Source organism: Stenella coeruleoalba, assembly GCF_951394435.1.
Source record: "Stenella coeruleoalba genome assembly, contig: scaffold_41, whole genome shotgun sequence".
In the NCBI taxonomy this organism is placed as follows: domain Eukaryota; kingdom Metazoa; phylum Chordata; class Mammalia; order Artiodactyla; family Delphinidae; genus Stenella; species Stenella coeruleoalba.
The window spans coordinates 10893-30686 of NW_027646196.1; the positions used below are offsets into that span (position 1 = coordinate 10893).

Below are 19794 nucleotides of genomic sequence, written 5' to 3' on the forward strand. Positions count from 1 at the left end.
CCTGTGCTATACAGTAGTTCCTTGTTGATGATCTATTTTATACATAGCAGTGTGTATGTGTTAATCCCAAACTGTTAATTTATCCCTCCTCCCACCTTTCCCCTTTGGTAATAATAAATTATAAGATTTTATACTTCTCAGAAATGGGGGAGCTGAAAGAGAGGTATCATTTTCAATGGAAAAGCATTTAAAACAAGATTGAAGCTTTAACCAAGATTATTAGATGTACATCCTTGGAAAGAAATCACTTCGTTTCTCTAATATTGACCTGACAAATAAGACAAACCCTTTCACTGAACTTGCTTATAATAAAGTGATGGAAATATCAAATGGAAGTGTTAGAAACATCTTATTTTACCCGAGCCTTATACACTGTTCTATGTTAACTACAGTTTGGCTCACACATCTGTTCATTGAGGTTACAATAGTCTCAATTTCTGTTACTGATCCTCCAGAGTGGACCCCAACAAGTGTCCCCCTGCCCAGTGTCATTGGGGCCAACAGATCGAGACTGAGTTTGGTTCACAAGCAAAGGAAACTTTATATTTTGATCAGAGAATGGAGAGGTGAGAGCATGCACTACCCCGTGGGCTGTGGGCTGGGCTGCTGTGTAGAGATCCTGTCAGAGTCAGTGGGAGGGAGGCGGCGGAGCTCTCGAGGGCCGGGTTGGCTGCAGCTCAGTCTCTATATCGCAGAGTCTGCACTGGGCCCCAGGAGCTGAGGTGTCATCCCAGCCATTCTGCACTAGGAAATCTGGTCTGAAGTGCCGGGTGTGGAACCTCTGCATGAGGGACCCTAGGAGCACATGAAATTAGACAAAGCACAAAGGATAAAAAAGGTTAGACTTGACTTTATTGCCCAGATTCTATTTTTATCTCCCAGGGATTTTTAATGGGCTTTGCTGGGGACAAACCCCTCCTCTGCTTTTTGTCCTGTTCCTCATTCTTGGAGTGCTGAGGGTGCAGACCCTTCTTCTGTAACTGCTGAGTGCTGAGTTGGGAGCCCTCATACCCGGGGGCGAGGGTCAGAGCTTCTCCCCAGCAGCCTCCAGGTGACGTTGATTGTCCCCAGGACCCCTGCCTCCCTGCTCGTCCACCTGAGCACCAGCATTGGAAGTGTTATAGATTCTAATGACCTTTAAGGGTCCAGGAAAGAGATGTGCAGAGACGCTGTGGGGGCCGGTCTCACCCCGCCCCACATTTGTTCGGCCACCTTAGGCTGACCGTTTCTGCCAGCCTAGATGCTCTGACCAGTAGTCTGTGCTTTCTTCAATTAGGACCCTGAATTAACGTACAAACAGCACCAGGTGTCAGAGCCCTGCCCACTCAACTCCCAGACAGTCCAGGGTCAGTGGTGATCAAGGATCATGATGGCCACTGAGTCAACAGCCTTTTGAAGTAAACAGGAGTCCAGCCGGTCTTATTGGCCACCATCATCACGGTGTCTGTAGGCTTTTCTATGGTGACAGTGTGGTATATGGTTCCCCCGCCAAGATTATTAGCTCCCCTCTGGGTGCAGTAAGTCCTGCAAGCAGTAGTCTACTCTTTTGGGACACACTCTTGTTGTTTTATGAGAGAAACTCCAGGTCAAGTGATGTTCACACGAGTCGTCATGGTGCCCTGTTGCCCCCGGTTATCTCTCTGGATGTTGGAGTTGGAGGGCCTCCTCACTCGAGGTTGGTGTGCCCACGGAGCGAACCCTGCAACTTCAGGGCATGGTTGGTGGTTAGGATCACCACGTGGGCTCCTTTTCCCTTAGGAGGGAGGTGGCCTTTTGGGCTGCTGATTTCCAGGTTTTTAGATACCGCCAGTATCTTGGCCAGATGTGGCAGTGGGCCAAGCCCCTTGGTGACCGTAGTTTATCCTACCTGGATGGCATTCTTGCATTGTTCCATATCAAGTGGTCCCAGTTTTTGCACTAATTCTCCAATGGCGATTCACCTTTCACCGGGAATGTAAAGGTCAAAGGGTTTAGCTAAATTAGGGAGTTCCAGGGCAAGGGTCTGAATTGACTGCTCTTTCCATTCTTGAAAGGCCACTTCTGGATTCTATTCAAAAGGATCATCATCTTTTCCTTTCAGTGTTTCATATAGAGGCCCAGCTAGTAGACTGTAGTTAGGGATCCAGAAGCAGCAAACCCTGGCCTCCCCAGGAACCCCTAAGCTGTCTTCTAGTTTTAGAAAGGGGTAAGGCTGAAAATGGTTTCTTCCCTTTCCTGGGATGGGCTTCTCTGACCTTCTGTGAGAATGAAGCCCAGGCAGGTCACCGCAGTCTGTGATATTTGAGCTTTTTCTTGGACAACTTCTATCCTTTATTGGCTTGGTAGTTCAGAGGCCTCCTTAGTAGGGCTGGCGATCAGAATGTCGTCTGCATATTGAAGGAGGGTTTCCTTTTCCAGAGGTAGAACTTTTAGGTCTTTAGCTAAGCTTTCCCCAAAGATGGTGTGGGAATTTTTGCACCCTTGGGGCAAGAAGGCCCGGAAGTATTGTTTTAGTTGTATGTTGAGTCCTGCCACTCACAAGCCAAAATTTCTTGTGACTCTGGGACTAATGGAATACAAAAGAAGGCATCATTGAAGACTAATACAGAATACCATGCCCTGGTGGTTGGTAGAATGACCAGCAGGGTGTAGGAATTAGGAGCAGCTGGAGGTATATCCTCGGTGGCTTCACTGACTGTCCTGACATCCTTTACCAGGTCCCCAGCAGCCCATGGGGCTCTCGTGGTCAGACCAATCCCAGAATATGGAGCTCACCTGGGCAGGTACCCCACCCCCACCCCAGCCCATGGGGCTCTCGTGGTCAGGCCCCTCCCAGGATACAGAGCTACCCTTGCAGGTACCGTGGCAGGGCTGGGCACACAGGAACCGTGCACATAGCCCTCATTACAGAGCACCCCCAGCTCACCTGTCGCTCAGAGCTGACACAGAGCACCTCAGAGCAGGACTTGAACTAACAAACAGCAGCTGCGACAGGTCTGTGACACTGGGCATCACTCCGTGAGGCCTCCCTCCACCTGGTCTTCCAGAGACTTCCACTGCACCCGGGGCACCAGGCCTCTGTCTCCAACCACCACCCACCCCTCCTCTCCCTGACTCCTGGGTTCCTCTCATTAGGAGAGGGTTTTCTTGAAGTTGTCTCCCACTCATGGGCCAGATAAAATGATTAGAAAACAAGCCAAAGCTGCAGCCCCTTGTCTATCCTGACTCTCAGGAGCCCACACCTGTTCCTTGGACCTGGCCGGTTCAGCAAGTTCCATTTTCTGCAACTGTGAGCCCCTGAGGGGTGATGATTGGCTGACCTGGGCAGCCTTACCGTGCCGGCCAGCCCTCCCCAGGTGTGCCTGGGTTGAGATCAATATAAATACCACTCCAGGCAGCAAGAGCCCCTGCAGCCGTGCCTGACGCCATTTTCTCTGCCCTGTCAGCAGTCTCGGGGCTGGGCTGGTGGGAGGGAGTGAGAGGCCACGGCTTTGTGGGTGGCCCAGTGTGAGTGGGGCTCTGCTGGACTTTCTGCAGCAGTTGCCAGGCTGCCACCTGCTAAAGAAGAGGATGTGTCACCCATACCTGCTGCTGGAATTTCTCCCTGGGCAGAGGTGAGGAAGGAAAAAAGCAGTGGGGGCAGGGACAGGACGGGTATCTCAGGCAGGGAAATGGAAATCTTCCAGAAGAGCACCCAGGGCCAGGACCATCCTGGCTGGCCTGCAGGCACCAAGTCGGCCGGCATGCTGTCACTCGTGTGGCTCTATGGCCCTTCCTCTAGGCTTTCAAGTCCTTGTATATATTCAGGTGTTTTACCTGGGACGGGTGGGAATAGTTCAGCAGCAACTGGCCTGGGGCTCAGCTCACGTTTACTCACAGATGCCTCGGCACGGTGCCCCAGCTTTGCAATGAGGACGCTTGTTGCGTGGGGGCTGCTGGCTGAATGGGAGACGATTCCCCACCACTGACCAACTTCAGAATTGTTTACAACTGGAGCAAGTGCCCTGATACGGTTTTCCTCTGTGGAACTGGTGGGTTCTGTGTTTTTTTTCTCTTTTTCGTTTTTGGTTCAAGGTAGATTTTATTCCTCTTTTTCGTATTTACAGATATAAGCATGGAAATAATTTATTCATATGAATACATGTATGTGCAGGGAATAATTGTTTTTTCTGTTTTATTTTTTAAATTTTATTTCTTTTTAATTTTGAATTTTATTTTATATTTTTATACAGCAGGTTCTTATTGGTTATCTATTTTATACATATAAATGTATACATGCCAATCCCAGTCTCTCAACTCCTCCCACCACCACCCCCCCAACAGCTTTCCCCCCTTGTTGTCCATACGTTTGTTGTCTACATCTGTTGCTCTATTTATGCCTTGCAAAATGGTTAACCTGTACAGTTTTTCTAGGTTCCACATATATGCATGAATATACAAGATTTGTTTTTCTCTTTCTGACTTACTTCACTCTGTATGACAGTCTCTAGATCCATCGACGTCTCTACAAATGACCCAATTTCATTCCTTTTCATGGCTTAGTAATATTCCATTTTATATATGTACCACTGCTTTATGCATTCGTCTGTCTGTGGGCATTTAGGTTGCTTCCATTACCTCGATATTGTAAAGAGTGAGGCAATGAACATTGCGGTGAATGACTCTTTTTGATTTATGGTTTTGTCTGGGTATATGTCCAGAACTGGGATTGCTGTATCATATGGTAATTCTACTGTTAGTTTCTTAAGAAACTCCATATTGTTCTCCATAGTGACTGTATCAATTTATATTCCCAACAATAGTGGAAGAGGGTTCCTTTTCTCCACACCCTTTCCAGCATTTTTTTTTGTAGATATTCTGATGATGCCCATTTAATCAGATGTGAGGTGATACCTCATTGTTGAGTCCATTTTGTTGAGCAAGGGGTAGGTCTTGGCTATTACATATGTGGCTTATGGAACGGTATCTGTGCTAATTTCAAACTCTGGTTTTATGCAGCACCCCTACTCACCTTCCCCCTTAAGCAAGCATAAGTTGGTTTTCTAAACATGAGACCCTGTTCTGTTTCGTAATTCAGTTCATGTGTAGCCAAGTTCTCACTCCATGTATTAGTGATACCTTATGATGTTTCTTTTTCTGTGTGACTTTTTTCACTTAGAATCACCGTGCCTCAATCCACTCATTATGCTTTTACAGCCTGGTGACATAGTTTTCATTGCTGAGAGGTATTCTGTTGTACGTAAGTACCGCAACTTCTTTATGCATTATTTGCTCTCTGGCATATTTAACTTGTGCTGCAGAAGAGGTTCCTGTAAACACAGCCGTCCCAAATTTTGGGGTGGCTGTGTCTTTTTGATTTTAATTTCCCTAAGCTATAGGACCATAAGTGGAAGTGCCCTAGGCTCTGTTGCTTTGTTTTATAGATGTTTCAGGAAACACCATACACTTCTCCCGAGTGGCTATTGGCAATTTACATCCTGCCCATCAGCATAACAAGGCTCCCAATTCTCCATGGCCTGTCCTGCCTTTCTGGATTTTACAATTTTTCAGATGGCCCTTTTGACCAGGGGGAAGTGAGACTTCATTGTAGTGCAGATTTCCTTTGCAAGCTTGCTTGGTTGGCCAAAAAGGGCGTATGCGTTTTTTCCTGAATATATTCAGGAAAAAAGGCATACGCCCTTTTTGGCCAAGTGCATCATTGTCGACGTTCTGCCTCTTTTCCTATGCTTTAAATGCAATTCCAGTCTACCTCCTGACATCGGTTTCCTGCAATTCTGCCCCGCTTTCATGTCCTCTTGGCAGCCTTACTTCAGTATATTTTTGGACGATAACTCTGCATGTTTGTGAATTACAGTGCCCCTTAGCTCCTTTCTTCAACTCGCTTTCTTGTGAGCTGACCGCAACACCGCAGGATGGCTTCAGGCCCTAATCTGGTTCCGGCACGGCACGCTGAGCCTTTGGTTAATTCCTCTTCCTGGTGGGAAATGAGAGTTAAATTTGCCCGTCCAGACACCTCCAGCTAGTCTCTCATTGGTTCTCCCTATTCCTGTTCATCTTCCGCAGAAATTGCAAACTGGGCCAAACAGGAGGTTAAAGGCACTGACTCTCCAACTCGGGAGAGTGTTTGGAAAGCGTCTGGAATGTTGCACTCGAGTACCAGGGGACGAGAACAGAGACATATTGGAACATGTCTCCCGATCACACGGTTGATCATACTCTGGGTTCCACATGCATGTTTTAGCTGAAGGAAGAATACCTTAAACCTGGAGAGTTGAGACCTGTGGAATGGGTACCATGCAATGTGACTTCAAAGGGAATTCATTTGCTCACCGAACCTCTCCAATCCTATCACTGCTGCCTTTATGCCCCTGTACACACGCTTGATTCTCTTTCAGAGACATAGCAATCCATAGGTTTTAAGATACTTACTAGTCAGGTACATTCTTAGGCGTTTAATATGGGGTGTTGAGTCCATTTCGTTGAGCAAGGAGTAGCTCTTGTCTATTCCATATTTGGCTTAAGGAACTTTATCTGTGCTCATTTCAATCTCTGGTTTTATGCAGCATCCCAACTCACCTTTCCCCTTAAGCAAGCATAAGTTGGTTTTCTAAATTTGAGACCCTGTTCTGTTTTGTAATCCAGTTCCTGTGTAGCCAAGTTTACATTCCGAGTATTACTGATATCTTATGATGTTTCTTTTTCTGTGTGACTTATTTCAGTTAGAATCATCATACCTGAATCCACTCATTGTGCTGCTACGGGCCTGATGACATAGATTTCATTGCTGAGTGATATTGCATTGTACGTAAGTACCACAACTTCTTTATCCATTTTTCACTTTCTGCGATATTGAACTTGTACTGTAAATGAGGTTCTTGTAAACAGAGCCGTCCCAAACATTGGTGTGGCTGTGTCTTATTGATTTTAATTTCCCTAAGCTATAGGACCATAAGTGGAAGTGCCCTAGGCTCTGTTGGTTTGTTTTTTAGATGTTTCAGGAAACACCATACACTTCTCCCGAGTGTCTGTTGGCAATTTACATCCCGCACATCAGCATAACTAGGCTCCAGTTCTCCATGGACTCTCCTGCCTTTCTGGATTTTACACTTTCTTCAGATGGCCCTTTTGACCGGGAGGAAGTGAGACTTCATTGTAGTGCAGATTTCCTTTGCAAGCTTGCTTGGTTGGCCAAAAAGGGCGTATGCGTTTTTTCCTGAATATATTCAGGAAAAAAGGCATACGCCCTTTTTGGCCAAGTGCATCATTGTCGACGTTCTGCCTCTTTTCCTATGCTTTAAATGCAATTCCAGTCTACCTCCTGAAATCGGTTTCCTGCAATTCTGCCCCACTTTCAAGTCCTCTTGGCAGCCTTACTTCAGTATATTTTTGGACGATAGCTGTCATTTATAACTCTGCAGGTTTGTGAATTACAGTGCCCCTGAGCTCCTTTCTTCAACTCGCTTTCTTGTGACCTGGCCGCAACACCGCAGGATGGCTTCAGGCCCTAATCTGGTTCCGGCACGGCACGCTGAGCCTTTGGTTAATTCCTCTTCCTGGTGGGAAATGAGAGTTAAATTTGCCCGTCCAGACACCTCCAGCTAGGCTCTCATTGGTTCTCCCTATTCCTGTTCATCTTCCGCAGAAATTGCAAACTGGGCCAAACAGGAGGTTAAAGGCACTGACTCTCGAGGTCCGGAGAGTGTTAGTAAAGCGTCTGAAATGTTGCACCCGAGTACCAGGGGACGAGAACTGAGACATATTGGAACAGGTCTCCCAATCACACGGTTGATCATACACTGGGTTCCACATGCATGTTTTAGCTGAAGGAAGAATCCCTTAAACCTGGAGAGTTGAGACCCGTGGAATGGGTACCATGCAATGTGACTTCAAAGGGTTTTCATTTGCTCACCGAACCTCTCCAATCCTATCACTGCTGCGTTTATGCCCCTGTACACATGCTTGATTCTCTTTCGGAGACATAGCAATCCATAGGTTTTAAGATACTTTTTAGTCACGTACATTCTTAGGCGTTTAATATGGGGTGTTGAGTCCATTTCGTTGAGCAAGGAGTAGCTCTTGTCTAGTCCATATTTGGCTTAAGGAACTTTATTTGTGCTCATTTCAATCTCTGGTTTTATGCAGCACCCAAACTTACCTTTCCCCTTAAGCAAGCATAAGTTGGTTTTCTAAATTTGAGACCCTGTTCTGTTTTGCAATCTAGTTCCTGTGTAGCCAAGTTTACATTCCGTGTATTAGTGATATATTATGATGTTTCTTTTTCTGTGTGACTTATTTCAGTTAGAATCATCGTACCTGAATCCACTCATTATGCTGCCACAGGCCTGATGACATACATTTCATTGCTGAGTGATATTGCATTGTACGTAAGTACCACAATTTCTTTATCCATTTTTCACTTTCTGCGATATTGAACTTGTACTGTAAATGAGGTTCTTGTAAACAGAGGCGTCCCAAACATTGGGGTAGCTATGTCTTTTTGATTTTAATTTCCCTAAGTTATAGGACCATAAGTGGAAGTGCCCTAGGCTCTGTTGCTTTGTTTTTCAGATGTTTCAGGAAACACCATACACTTCTCCCAAGTGGCTGTTGGCAATTAACATCCCGCCCATCAGCATAACAAGGCTCCCAGTTCTCCATGACCTGTCCTGCCTTTCTGGATTTTACACTTTTTTCAGATGGCCCTTTTGACAGGGGGGGAAGTGAGACTTCATTGTAGTGCAAATTTCCTTTGCAAGCTTGCTTGGTTGGCCAAAAAGGGCGTATGCGTTTTTTCCTGAATATATTCAGGAAAAAACGTATACGCCCTTTTTGGCCAAGTGCATCATTGTGGACGTTCTGCCTCTTTTCCTATGCTTTCAATGCAATTCCAGTCTACCTCCTGAAATCGGTTTCCTGCAATTCTGCCCCGCTTTCAAGTCCTCTTGGCAGCCTTACTTCAGTCTATTTTTGGACGATAGCTGTCATTTATAACTCTGCAGGTTTGTGAATTACAGTGCCCCTGAGCTCCTTTCTTCAACTCGCTTTCTTGTGAGCTGGCCGCAACACCGCAGGATGGCTTAAGACCCAAATCTGGTTCCGGCACGGCACACTGAGCCTTTGGTTAATTCCTCTTCCTGGTGGGAAATGAGAGTTAAATTTGCCCGTCCAGACACCTCCAGCTAATCTCTCATTGGTTCTCCCTATTCCTGTTCATCTTCCGCAGAAATTGCAAACTGGGCCAAACAGGTTAAAGGCACTGACTCTCCAAGTCGGGAGAGAGTAAAGCGTCCGGAATGTTGCATCCGAGTACCAGGGGATGAGAACTGAGACATATTGGAACACTTCTCCCGATCACATGGTTAATCATACTCTGTGTTCCACATGCATATTTTAGCTGAAGGAAGAATCACTTAAACCTGGAGAGTTGAGACCCGTGAAATGCGTACCATGCAATATGATTTCAAAGGGTCTTCATTTGCTCACCGAACCTCTCCAATCCTATCACTGCGGCGTTTATGCACCTGGACACTCGCTTGATTCTCTTTCCGACACATAGCAATCCATAGGTTTTCAGATACTTACTAGTCATGTACATTCTTAGGCGTTTAATATGGGGTGTTGAGTCCATTTCGTTGAGCAAGGAGTAGCTCTTGTCTATTCCATATTTGGCTTAAGGAACATTATCTGTGCTCATTTCAATCTCTGGTTTTATGCAGCACCCCAACTCACCTTTCCCCTTAGCAAGCATATGTTGGTTTTCTAAATTTGAGACCCTGTTCTGCTTTGTAATCCAGTTCCTGTGTAGCCAGGTTTACATTCCGTGTATTACTGATATCTTATGATGCTTCTTTTTCTGTGTGACTTATTTCAGTTAGAATCACCATACCTGAATCCACTCATTGTGCTGCTAAGGGCCTGATGACATAGATTTCATTGCTGAGTGATATTGCTTTGTAAGTAAATACGACAACTTCTTTATCTATTTTTCACTTTCTGCGATGTTGAACTTGTACTGTAAACGAGGTTCTTGTAAACAGAGGCGTCCCAAACTTTGGGGTGGCTGTGTCTTTTTGATTTTAATTTCCCTAAGCTATAGGACCATAAGTGGAAGTGCCCTAGGCTCTGTTGCTTTGTTTTTTAGATGTTTCAGGAAACACCATACACTTCTTCCAAGTGTCTGTTGGCAATTTACATCCCGCCCATCAGCATAACAAGGCTCCCAGTTCTCCATGGCCTGTCCTGCCTTTCTGGATTTTACACTTTTTTCAGATGGCCCTTTTGACCAGGGGGAAGTGAGACTTCATTGTAGTGCAGATTTCCTTTGCAAGTTTGCTTGGTTGGCCAAAAAGGGCGTATGCGTTTTTTCCTGAATATATTCAGGAAAAAACGCATACGCACTTTTTGGCCAAGTGCATCATTGTGGACGTTCTGCCTCTTTTCCTATGCTGTCAATGCAATTCCAGTCTACCTCCTGACATCGGTTTCCTGCAATTCTGCCCCGCTTTCAAGTCCTCTTGGCAGCCTTACTTCAGTATATTTTAGGACGATAGCTGTCATTTATAACTGTGCAGGTTTGTGAATTACAGTGCCCCTGAGCTCCTTTCTTCAACTCGCTTTCATTTGAGCTGGCCGCAACACCGCAGGATGGCTTCAGGCCCTAATCTGGTTCTGGCACGGCATGCTGAGCCTTTGGTTATTTCCTCTTCCTGGTGGGAAATGAGAGTTAAATTTGCCCGTCCAGACACCTCCAGCTAGTCTCTCATTGGTTCTCCCTATTCCTGTTCATCTTCCGCAGAAATTGCAAACTGGGGCAAACAGGAGGTTAAAGGGGACTGACTCTCCAAGTCGGGAGAGTGTTAGTAAAGCGTCTGGAATGTTGCACCCGAGTATCAGGGTACGAAAATTGAGACATATTTGAACTCGTCTCGCGATCACATGGTTGATCATACTCTGGTTTCCACATGCATGTCTTAGCTGAAGGAAGAATACCTTAAATCTGGAGAGTTGAGACCCATGGAATGGGTACCATGCAATATGACTTCAAAAGGTCTTCATTTGCTCACCGAACCTCTCCAATCCTATCACTGCTGCGTTTATGCCCCTGTACACATGCTTGATTCTCTTTCGGAGAAATAGCAATCCATAGGTTTTAAGATACTTACTAGTCAGGTACATTCTTAGGCGTTTAATATGCGGTGTTGAGTCCATTTCGTTGAGCAAGGAGTAGCTCTTGTCTATTCCATATTTGGCTTAAGGAACTTTATCTGTGCTCATTTCAATCTCTGGTTTTATGCAGCACCCCAACTCACCTTTCCCCTTAAGCAAGCATAAGTTGGTTTTCTAAATTTGAGACACTGTTCTGTTCTGTAATCAGTTCCTGTGTAGCCAAGTTTACATTCCGTGTATTACTGATATCTTATGATGTTTCTATTTCTGTGTGACTTACTTCAGTTAGAATCTTCATACCTGAATCCACTCATTGTGCTGCTAACGGCCTGATGACATAGATTTCATTGCTGAGTGATATTGCTTTGTAAATAAATACCACAACTTCTTTATCCATTTTTCACTTTCTGCGATGTTGAACTTGTACTGTAAACGAGGTTCTTGTAAACAGAGGCGTCCCAAACTTTGGGGTGGCTGTGTGTTTTTGATTTTAATTTCCCTAAGCTATAGGACCATAAGTGGAAGTGCCCTAGGCTCTATTGCTTTGTTTTTTAGATGTTTCAGGAAACACCATACACTTCTCCCGCATGTCTGTTGGCAATTTACATCCCGCCCGTCAACATAACAAGGCTCCCAGTTCTCCATGACCTGTCCTGCCTTTCTGGATTTTACACTTTTTTCAGATGGCCCTTTTGACCGGGGGGAAGTGAGACTTCATTGTAGTGCAGATTTCCTTTGCAAGTTTGCTTGGTTGGCCAAAAAGGGCGTATGCGTTTTTTCCTGAATATATTCAGGAAAAAACGCATACGCCCTTTTTGGCCAAGTGCATCATTGTGGACGTTCTGCCTCTTTTCCTATGCTTTCAATGCAATTCCAGTCTACCTCCTGAAATCGGTTTCCTGCCATTCTGCCCCGGTTTCAAGTCCTCTTGGCAGCCTTACTTCAGTATATTTTTGGACGATAGCTGTCATTTATAACTCTGCAGGTTTGTGAATTACAGTGCCCCTGAGCTCCTTTCTTCCACTCGCTTTCTTGTGATCTGGCCGAAACACCGCAGGATGGCTTCAGGCCCTAATCTGGTTCCGGCACGGCACGCTGAGCCTTTGGTTATTTCCTCTTCCTGGTGGGAAATGAGAGTTAAATTTGCCCGTCCAGACACCTCCGGCTAGTCTCTCATTGGTTCTCGCTATTCCTGTTCATCTTCCGCAGAAGTTGCAAACTGGGGCAAACAGGAGGTTAAAGGCACTGACTCTCCAAGTGGGGAGAGTGTTAGTAAAGCGTCTGGAATGTTGCACCCGAGTACCAGGGTACGAAAACTGAGACATATTTGAACACGTCTCCCGTTCACACGGTTGATCATACTCTGGGTTCCACATGCATGTTTTAGCTGAAGGAAGAATACCTTAAACCTGGAGAGTTGAGACCCGTGTAAAGGGTACCATGCAATATGACTTCAAAGGGTCTTCATTTGCTCACCGAACCTCTCCAATCCTATCACTGCTGCGTTGATGCCCCTGTACACATGCTTGATTCTCTTTCAGAGACATAGCAATACATAGGTTTTAAGATACTTACTAGTCAGGTACATTCTTAGGCGTTTAATATGGGGTGTTGAGTCCATTTCGTTGAGCAAGGAGTAGCTCTTGTCTATTCCATATTTGGCTTAAGGAACTTTATCTCTGCCCATTTCACCTCTGGTTTTATGCACACCCCCACTCACCTTTACCCTTAAGCAAGCATAAGTTGGTTTTCTAAATTTGAGACCCTGTTCTGTTTTGGAATTCAGTTCCTGTGTAGCCAAGTTTACATTCCGTTTATTAGTGATATCTTACGATGTTTCTTTTTCTGTGTGACTTATTTCAGTTAGAATCATCGTACCTGAATCCACTCATTATGCTGCTACGGGCCTGATGACATAGATTTCTTTGCTGAGTGATATTGCTTTGTAAGTAAATACCACAACTTCTTTATCCATTTTTCAGTTTCTGCGATGTTGAACTTGTACTGTAAATGAGGTTCTTGTAAACAGAGCCGTTCCAAACTTTGGGGTGGCTGTGTCTTTTTGATTTTAATTTCCCTAAACTATAGGACCATAAGTGGAAGTGCCCTAGGCTCTGTTGCTTTGTTTTTTAGATGTTTCAGGAAACACCATACACTTCTCCCGAGTGTCTGTTGGCAATTTACATCCCGCCCATCAGCATAACAAGGCTCCCAGTTCTCCATGGCCTGTCCTGCCTTTCTGGATTTTACACTTTTTCCAGATGGCCCTTTTGACCGGGGGGAAGTGAGACTTCATTGTAGTGCAGATTTCCTTTGCAAGCTTGCTTGGTTGGCCAAAAAGGGCGTATGCGTTTTTTCCTGAATATATTCAGGAAAAAACGCATACGTCCTTTTTGGCCAAGTGCATCATTGTGGATGTTCTACCTCTTTTCCTATGCTTTCAATGCAATTCCAGTCTACCTCCTGAAATCGGTTTCGTGCAATTCTGCCCCACTTTCACGTCCTCCTGGCAGCCTTACTTCAGTATATTTTTGGACGATAGCTGTCATTTATAACTCTGCAGGTTTGTGAATTACAGTGCCCCTGAGCTCCTTTCTTCCACTCGCTTTCTTGTGACCTGGCCGCAACACCGCAGGATGGCTTCAGGCCCTAATCTGGTTCTGGCACGGCACGCTGAGCCTTTGGTTAATTCCTCTTCCTGGTGGGAAATGAGAGTTAAATTTGCCCGTCCAGACACCTCCAGCTAGTCTCTCATTGCTTCTCACGATTCCTGTTCATCTTCCGCAGAAATTGCAAACTGGGCCAAACAGGAGGTTAAAGGGACTGACTCTCCAAGTCGAGAGAGTGTTAGTAAAGCGTCTGGAATGTTGCACCCGAGTACCAGGGTACGAAAACTGAGACATATTTGAACACGTCTGCCGATCAAACGGTTGATCATACTCTAGGATCCACATGCATGTTTTAACTAAAGGAAGAATATGTTAAACCTGGGTAGTTGAAACCCGTGGAATGGGTACCATGCAATATGACTTCAAAGGGTCTTCATTTGCTCACCGAACCTCTCCAATCCTATCACTGCTGCGTTTATGCCCCTGTACACATTCTTGATTCTCTTTCGGAGACATAGCAATCCATAGGTTTTAAGATACTTACTAGTCAGGTACATTCTTAGGCGTTTAATATGCGGTGTTGAGTCCATTTCGTTGAGCAAGGAGTAGCTCTTGTCTATTCCATATTTGGCTTAAGGAACTTTATCTGTGCTCATTTCAATCTCTGGTTTTATGCAGCACCCCAACTCACCTTTCCCCTTAAGCAAGCATAAGTTGGTTTTCTGAATTTGAGACCCTGTTCTGTTCTGTAATTCATTTCCTGTGTAGCCAAGTTTACATTCCGTGTATTACTGATATCTTATGATGTTTCTTTTTCTGTGTGACTTATTTCAGTTAGAATCATCATACCTGAATCCACTCATTGTGCTGCTAAGGGCCTGATGACATAGATTTCATTGCTGAGTGATATTGCTTTGTAAGAAAATACCACAACTTCTTTATCCATTTTTCACTTTCTGCGATGTTGAACTTGTACTGTAAATGAGGTTCTTGTAAACAGAGGCGTCCCAAACTTTGGGGTGGCTGTGTCTTTTTCAGTTTAATTTCCCTAAGCTATAGGACCATAAGTGGAAGTGCCCTAGGCTCTGTTGCTTTGTTTTTTAGATGTTTCAGGAAACACCATACACTTCTCCCGAGTGTCTGTTGGCAATTTACATCCCGCCCATCAGCATAACAAGGCTCCCAGTTCTCCATGACCTGTCCTGCCTTTCTGGATTTTACACTTTTTTCAGATGGCCCTTTTGACCGGGGGGAAGTGAGACTTCATTGTAGTGCAGATTTCCTTTGCAAGTTTGCTTGGTTGGACAAAAAGGGCGTATGCGTTTTTTCCTGAATATATTCAGGAAAAAACGCATACGCCCTTTTTGGCCAAGTGCATCATTGTGGACGTTCTGCCTCTTTTCCTATGCTTTCAATGCAATTCCAGTCTACCTCCTGAAATCGGATTCCTGCAATTCTGCCCCGCATTCAAGTCCTCTTGGCAGCCTTACTTCAGTATATTTTTGGACGATAGCTGTCATTTATAACTCTGCAGGTTTGTGAATTACAGTGCCCCTGAGCTCCTTTCTTCCACTCGCTTTCTTGTGACCTGGCCGCAACACCGCAGGATGGCTTCAGGCCCTAATCTGGTTCTGGCACGGCACACTGAGCCTTTGGTTAATTCCTCTTCCTGGTGGGAAATGAGAGTTAAATTTGCCCGTCCAGACACCTCCAGCTAGTCTCTCATTGCTTCTCGCGATTCCTGTTCATCTTGCGCAGAAATTGCAAACTGGGCCAAACAGGAGGTTAAAGGGACTGACTCTCCAAGTCGGGAGAGTGTTAGTAAAGCGTCTGGAATGTTGCACCCGAGTACCAGGGTACGAAAACTGAGACATATTTGAACACGTCTGCCGATCAAACGGTTGATCATACTCTAGGTTCCACATGCATGTTTTAGCTAAAGGAAGAATACGTTAAACCTGGGTAGTTGAAACCCGTGGAATGGGTACCATGCATTATGACTTCAAAGGGTCTTCATTTGCTCACCGAACCTCTCCAATCCTATCACTGCTGCGTTTATGCCCCTGTACACATTCTTGATTCTCTTTCGGAGACATAGCAATCCATAGGTTTTAAGATACTTACTAGTCAGGTACATTCTTAGGCGTTTAATATGCGGTGTTGAGTCCATTTCGTTGAGCAAGGAGTAGCTCTTGTCTATTCCATATTTGGCTTAAGGAACTTTATCTGTGCTCATTTCAATCTCTGGTTTTATGCAGCACTCCAACTCACCTTTCCCCGTAAGCAAGCATAAGTTGGTTTTCTAAATTTGAGACCCTGTTCTGTTCTGTAATTCATTTCCTGTGTAGCCAAGTTTACATTCCGTGTATTACTGATATCTTATGATGTTTCTTTTTCTGTGTGACTTATTTCAGTTAGAATCATCATACCTGAATCCACTCATTATGCTTATACGGGCCTGATGACATAGATTTCATTGCTGAGTGATATTGCATTGTACGTAAATACCAAAAATTCTTTATCCATTTTTCACTTTCTGTGATATTGAACTTGTACCATAACCGAGGATCTTGTAAACAAAGCCGTCCCAAACTTTGGGGTGGCTGTGTCTTTTTGATTTTAATTTCCCTAAGCTATAGGACCATAAGTGGAAGTGCCCTAGGCTCTGTTGCTTTGTTTTTTAGATGTTTCAGGAAACACCATACACTTCTCCCGAGTGTCTGTTGGCAATTTACATCCCGCCCATCAGCATAACAAGGCTCCCAGTTCTCCATGGCCTGTCCTGCCTTTCTGGATTTTACACTTTTTTCAGATGGCCCTTTTGACCGGGGGGAAGTGAGACTTCATTGTAGTGCAGATTTCCTGTACAAGCTTGCTTGGTTGGCCAAAAGGGGCGTATGCGTTTTTTCCTGAATATATTCAGGAAAAAACGCATACGCCCTTTTTGGCCAAGTGCATCATTGTGGACGTTCTGCCTCTTTTCCTATGCTTTCAATGCAATTCCATTCTACCTCCTGAAATCGGTTTCCTGCAATTCTGCCCCGCTTTCAAGTCCTCTTGACAGCCTTTCTTCAGTATATTTTTGGATGATAGCTGTCATTTATAACTCTGCAGGTTTGTGTATTACAGTGCCCCTGAGCTCCTTTCTTCAACTCGCTTTCTTGTGACCTGGCCGCAACACCGCAGGATGGCTTCAGGCCCTAATCTGGTTCCGGCACGGCACGCTGAGCCTTTGGTTATTTCCTCCTCCTGGTAGAAAATGAGAGTTAAATTTGCCGGTCCAGACACCTCCAGCTAGTCTCTCATTGGTTCTCCCTATTCCTGTTCATCTTCCGCAGAAATTGCAAACTGGGCAAAACAGGAGGTTAAAGGGACTGACTCTCCAAGTCGGGAGAGTGTTAGTGAAGCGTCTGGAATGTTGCACCCGAGTACCAGGGGATCAAAACTGAGACATATTTGAACATGTCTCCCGATCACACGGTTGATCATACTCTGGGTTCCACATGCATGTTTTAGCTGAAGGAAGAATACCTTAAAACTGGAGAGTTGAGACCCGTGGAATGGATACCATGCAATATGACTTCAAAGGGTCTTCATTTGCTCACCGAACCTCTCCAATCCTATCACTGCTGCGTTTATGCCCCCGTACACGCTTGATTCTCTTTTGGAGACATAGCAATCCATAGGTTTTAAGATACTTACTAGTCAGGTACATTCTTAGGCGTTTAATATGGGGTGTTGAGTCCATTTCGTTGAGCAAGGAGTAGCTCTTGTCTATTCCATATTTGGCTTAAGGAACTTTATCTGTGCTCATTTCAATCTCTGGTTTTATGCAGCACCCCAACTCACCTTTACCCTTAAGCAAGGATAAGTTGGTTTTCTAAATTTGAGACCCTGTTCTGTTTTGGGATTCAGTTCCTGTGTAGCCAAGTTTACATTCCGTGTATTAGTGATATCTTATGATGTTTCCATTTCTGTGTGACTTATTTCAGTTAGAATCATCGTACCTGAATCCACTCATTATGCTGCTACGGGCCTGATGACATAGATTTCATTGCTGAGTGATACTGCATTGTACGTAAGTACCACAACGTCTTTATCCATTTTTCACTTTCTGCGATATTGAACTTGTACCGTAAATGAGGTTCTTGTAAAAAGAGCCGTCCCGAACTTTGGGGTGGCTGTGTCTTTTTGATTTTAATTTCCCTAAGCTATAGGACCATAAGTGGAAGTGCCCTAGGCTCTGTTGCTTTGTTTTATAGATGTCTCAGGAAACACCATACACTTCGCCCCAGTGTCTGTTGGCAATTTACATCCCGCCCATCAGCATAACAAGGCTCCCAGTTCTCCATGGCCTGTCCTGCCTTTCTGGATTTTACACTTTTTTCAGATGGCCCTTTTGACCGGGGGGAAGTGAGACTTCATTGTAGTGCAGATTTCCTGTACAAGCTTGCTTGGTTGGCCAAAAGGGGCGTATGCATTTTTCCCTGAATATATTCAGGAAAAAACGCATACGCCCTTTTTGGCCAAGTGCATCATTGTGGACAATCTGCCTCTTTTCCTATGCTTTCAATGCAATTCCACTCTACCTCCTGAAATCGGTTTCCTGCAATTCTGCCCCGCTTTCCAGTCCTCTTGGCAGCCTTACTTCAGTATATTTTTGGACGATAGCTGTCATTTATAACTCTGCAGGTTTGTGAATTACAATGCCCCTGAGCTCCTTTCTTCAACTCGCTTTCTTGTGAGCTGGCCGTAACACCGCAGGATGGCTTCAGGCTCTAATCAGGTTCCGGCATGGCACGCTGAGCGTTTGTTTAATTCCTCTTCCTGGTGGGAAATGAGAGTTAAATTTGCCCGTCCAGACACCTACAGCTAGTCTCTCATTGGTTCTCACTATTCCTGTTCATCTTCCACAGAAATTGCAAACTAGGCGAAACAGGAGGTTAAAGGCGCTGACTCTCCAAGTGAGGAGAGTGTTAGTAAAGCGTCTGGAATGTTGCACCCGAGTACCAGGGGACGAAAACTGAGACATATTTGAACACGTCTCCCGATCACACGGTTGATCATAATCTGGGTTCCACATACATGTTTTAGCTGAAGGAAGAATACCTTAAACCTGGAGAGTTGACACCCGTGGAATGGGTACCATGCAATATGACTTCAAAGGGTCTTCATTTGCTCACCGAACCTCTCCAATCCTATCACTGCTGTGTTTATGCCCCAGTACACATGCTTGATTCTCTTTCGGAGACATAGCAATCCATAGGTTTTAAGATACTTACTAGTCAGGTACATTCTTAGGCGTTTAATATGGGGTGTTGAATCCATTTCGGTGAGCAAGGAGTAGCTCTTGTCTATTCCATATTTGGCTTAAGGAACTTTATCTGTGCTCATTTCAATCTCTGGTTTTATGCAGCACCCCAACTCACCTTTCCCCTTAAGCAAGCATAAGTTGGTTTTCTAAATTTGAGACACTGTTCTGTTCTGTAATTCAGTTCCTGTGTAGCCAAGTTTACATTCCGTGTATTACTGATATCTTATGATGTTTCTTTTTCTGTGTGACTTATTTCAGTTAGAATCATCATACCTGAATCCACTCATTCTGCTGCTAAGGGCCTGATGACATAGATTTCATTGCTGAGTGATATTGCTTTGTAAGTAAATACCACAACTTCTTTATCCATTTTTCACTTTCTGCGATGTTGAACTTGTACTGTAAATGAGGTTCCTGTAAACAGAGGCGTCCCAAACTTTGGGGTGGCTGTGTCTTTTTGATTTTAATTTCCCTAAGCTATAGGACCATAAGGGGAAGTGCCCTAGGCTCTGTTGCTTTGTTTTTTAGATGTTTCAGGAAACACCATACACTTCTCCCAAGTGTCTGTTGGCAATTTACATCCCGCCCATCAGCATAACAAGGCTCCCAGTTCTCCATGGCCTGTCCTGCCTTTCTGGATTTTACACTTTTTTCAGATGGCCCTTTTGACCGCGGGGAAGTGAGACTTCATTGTAGTGCAGATTTCCTTTGCAAGCTTGCTTGGTT

General features: G+C 44.8%; 1 long non-coding RNA gene across 1 annotated transcript in view; it reads left to right on the forward strand.

Annotated features, from left to right (window-relative positions):
- Positions 1-263: 263 nt before the first annotated feature.
- Positions 264-19794, forward strand: part of LOC307181267 — a 920325-nt gene continuing 900794 nt past the window's right edge. The window contains exons 1-3 of the long non-coding RNA XR_013826264.1: positions 264-566; positions 3859-4010; positions 5138-5222. This is a non-coding gene — a long non-coding RNA (uncharacterized lncRNA). The remainder of the gene's footprint in view (positions 567-3858; positions 4011-5137; positions 5223-19794) is intronic.